The sequence below is a fragment of the Arachis duranensis genome, chromosome 3, assembly GCF_000817695.3.
Source record: "Arachis duranensis cultivar V14167 chromosome 3, aradu.V14167.gnm2.J7QH, whole genome shotgun sequence".
NCBI classification, from domain to species: domain Eukaryota; kingdom Viridiplantae; phylum Streptophyta; class Magnoliopsida; order Fabales; family Fabaceae; genus Arachis; species Arachis duranensis.
In genome coordinates, this window is record NC_029774.3 from 87,815,670 (window position 1) to 87,819,604 (window position 3,935).

Consider the following 3,935-nt stretch of genomic DNA (forward strand, 5'->3'; position numbering starts at 1 on the left):
TTGTAGCAGCAGTATCCAACGTATTAGCCTTGGTTTAGACTCTTTTTTAGCTAATAAATATTTTAGAGCTGCATGGTCTGAGTACACTACTACCTTAGTACCAAGTAAATACACTACAAGAAAAAAGGTCTGTCGGCACACTTTTTTCTTGTCACGCTTTTAAAGCGTGCCGAAAAGTGGTCTATGGCCACGCTTTTGCGAGGGTGGCCACTGATTTGTGATTTGGCCACGCTTTTTTTTGCCACGCTTTTCAAGCGTGGCCATAGAGGGAAATCGGCACGCTTTTACGAGGGTGTCCACTTACTTAAAATTTGGCTACGCTTTTTTACTGTCACGCTTGAAAAGCGTGGCGATAGAGAGAAATTGGCACGCTTTTACAGTGGGTGGCCACTGATTAAAAATTTGGCCACCCGTTTTTTTGTCACGCTTAAAAAGCGTGGCCATAGAAAGAAATCGGTACGCTTTATAAGCGTGGCTATAGTGTATTTATTTTGGCACCGTAAAAAAACGTGCCGATAGAGTTCTCTCCCCTAAAATTTAGTTTCCCACTTATTTTTTTTCACACTTAACTTTTTTTCCTAAGTTTTCAAATTTTAACCCTAAATGATAACTTTTCAAATTTTCACACTTAACTTATTTTTAATCCTAAATTTTAAGATGACTTGTGATTTTATTTTTTTCACCATTTAATATTTTTTCTTTTTTTTCCAGTATCTTTTTTTTTCATTACAAAATGTGTATTTTTTTTATAATTTGTTTATTTTTAAATCACATAACTTTGTTAGAGTACACCTAATTCTTATGTTACCAAATTATACTTAACAAAATTAGTTTAAGATAATTTGATTAATTTTACAGTTGGTACATTGTATTAATAATTAGTTATTTAATATTCTTAAAAAATATAACAAATTATAATTTAGAATAAAAAATATTTAATGTAAACTCAATATTCATATTTAAACTAAATTTGATATCAAAGTATGAATTAAAACTTTAAATGTTATCATTTGAATTTCTTGATTTCTTTGGTTTTGATAAAAGTTAGAATAGAGTTAAATAATTCCCTTTCAAACCCTAAAATCTTTTTAACCTTAAAATTCCCTTTCAAACCATATTGCGCCGTCACTTCATCTTCACTCTCGAACCCAGCAGCTTCCTTCGGCGTCCATCGTCATCTTCATCACTGGAACCCAGCCTCATCTTCAGCTTCTGGAACCCAGCCTTCTGGAACCCAACCCTTCATCGCACCCAGAAAACCCTAACCTCCATCACGCCGCCATCTATCTCACTGGTTCGTCGTTGTGTTAGCCAGCTCGCCATTCCTCTTGCTGTCCTTCTCGCCGTTCCTGTCGTGGTTCTGCTCGCCTCTCCCTGCTCGCCTCATCCCCTCCACCGTTGCAGTCCCTGGCTCACCCATTCCTTCCCTCGCAGTCACACCGGCCGTCGCCCGTAGTCCTCCGCGGAACTCGCCCGTCACTCGAAGTCGCACTCCGAAGCCGTCGCCCGTTGTCCTCCTCGAAACTCACCCGTCGCCCGTCGTCCTCCGTGGATCTTGCAGCCGTTATCTTCCTCCGCGGTACAATGCAATAAACAGTCGTATTCCTCTACATCCTTCACCCAGCTCTCTGAAACTCTGCATCTATTTTTCTTATTTGCAGTTAGTTGTTGAATTTCTACCTTTTTTTAATTTTAATTATTTGTTCTAATTTTTTTGGATCTAATTATTTGTTCTTGGTTGTTATTATTTTTTTATTCTGATTTCTTTGTTATGATTATTTGTTGCCGGTTCTAATTTTTTGTTTTGGGTTTTGCTTGTTTTGAATGTTGTTTCCGAACCGATTTCTTATTCTGAATTTTGGTTCTGATTTGGTAATGCAGGACAACAGCATTAATGTTGGCATTCAGTGAACATCTTCGAGATAACTATAGTCTTGTTACTGTAAGTGTAATAAAATTTTGGCATTCAAGTCATTATTTGATCTTGTAGACAGTTTTGTACACAGTCATACATGGTTTCTTTGTTTGTTTTCTATGTGGGACATTTGTTTTTTAAAGAATTATCCTCAAATTATGATTAGGACAAGACATTGATCTATACAACAAAGAGATAGTAAAACTTGTAGTGTTTCAACTCACACCAACCAGGACCTGGTAATGTTTTGAGCATGGTATAAAGCAAAAGTGTTTAAGCTTAAGCTTAACTAATTATTAGAAGGCATTATTAGACCCTGGTTCCTACAGTATTCTTGCATTGAAAGCTATATATTATCGTTGGTTTGTTGAGTTTTTTTAATTTGTTTGATGTCATTTCTGAGTTCTTGTTTTTGCTTTGTCAGATATTTAAAAAATTTTCCTTTCTTGAATCTTCAGAACATGGATCCTAATGTTCCTGCACAACTTTTTGAGTATGACAAACGTTTTGAGTAGTACGGATGTGATTACACATTTTATGACCACAATCACCCTGAGGAGTTGCCACTGGAGTTGAAGCATTCCTTCAAAATAGTAGTGGCAGATCCTCCTTACTTGGTGAGAGTTAAATTGATTGCTGAAATTTTATTTGGCTCGGCAATTCTTGGATTCTTGCTTCAGTGGTCTGGTGCTTTAGCATTAGGGTAAGTGAATGTTCTATTGATTAGTGATGAGCTCTTGCTGTGCTTCTGTTTAATTTGTAAACAAGAAAATTAGATGATTATTGAATGTTTTATGCTGTTTTATTGAATTGATTAGTGGTTAGCTCTTGCTTTTTATTGGATGATTTCTGCTGTTTTCTGCTGTTTTAACTAATGTGCTAAAGCATCTGCATTTTTTTAGAAAATAGAAAAATAGCAAATTAGAGATTAGAGATGTTGAGGTTGATAGTGAGGCCACTGTTATTAGGTGGCCTAAAGGTCATGCAACAAAGCTCACCTCCTTTCAAGAAAGTAATAGTGAAATCCAAACTTCATGTTCAGATATTGCAAAGTCCACCATGGACATAACCAAGTATGTCATCATTGTTATGTTCGTATCATTCAATGAACTAGAGACATATAATTTAGTTGTTCTGATTGTGTGTTTTCCGATGAACTTCTATTTCATTGCAGGATTCAGAAAGAGGAAGCCAAAATCGTTGCATGGGAAAGCCAACAGAAGGCAAAGTAACTTATTGTTGCTTGTAAATAAACTGAGAGAACCAAAGTAGCTAACAAAGTTTGACTTAGCAGTAAGAGGAGGGTAACTTATTGCTATAGCCTATAATCTCCTAATTAGTCCTAATTAAGTTCTTGTAATGAACTAACAGTTTTTTTTATATACTCTAGTTTACAATTCAAGGTAGGAAACTAGTTTCTGATCATTGCTTCCATTTGGTGACAGGTCCTGACAGAAGGATCTTCTTGCCAGAGGGTCTCTTGTATGATCTAAGGGAAGGAGGTTTAAGAGGGCTAAAGGAAGGAGGAACAGCAAAGGAAATAGAATTTAAGTTATTTTTTTTAAGTTTCTAGTTTTGGAATTTGAACTTGAGATTTATTTTGTATTTGAGTATTAGTTTTTTAATGTATAAAATAATTATTGAAAAAATTATGTCACTAATTATTGTTTGACTAAAAATTGCATACTATATTTCTTGGTTTGGTAATAAAAAAGGATTGAAAATTTATATTTTGCAGTGAAGGTAAAAATAAGAAAAATATTTTTTTTTTTAATTTTACAAGGCTATTGCCACGTTTTTAAAGCGTGGCCATATCACTGGCTATTGTCACGCTTTAAAAAGTGTAGCTATATCTTTTTCTATTGGTACGCTTTTAAAGAGTACCCAAAACTAATATTCTGGGACGTTTTAAAAGTGTGGCGATATGTGTACTTTTTGGTACGCTTTTTAAGCGTACCTATAGGTTAAGACCTATGGCCACGCTTTTTAAGCGTGGCAAGAGATGAAAGCGTGCCAACAA

At 35.3% G+C, this 3,935-nt stretch overlaps 1 long non-coding RNA gene across 6 annotated transcripts; it reads left to right on the top strand.

Annotated features, from left to right (window-relative positions):
• The first annotated feature begins 1,090 nt into the window (after positions 1-1,090).
• LOC107472119 (uncharacterized) lies at positions 1,091-3,643 on the top strand. 6 transcript variants are annotated; one of them, XR_002369711.2, is made up of 6 exons: positions 1,091-1,660; positions 1,882-1,942; positions 2,374-2,618; positions 2,818-2,988; positions 3,090-3,219; positions 3,361-3,643. It is a non-coding gene; the product is annotated as an uncharacterized LOC107472119 (long non-coding RNA). The 6 variants fall into 6 exon arrangements; XR_002369710.2 differs by having other exon boundaries at positions 1,091-1,599; XR_002369714.2 differs by having other exon boundaries at positions 1,091-1,599; positions 2,884-2,988.
• The last annotated feature ends 292 nt before the right edge of the window (positions 3,644-3,935 follow it).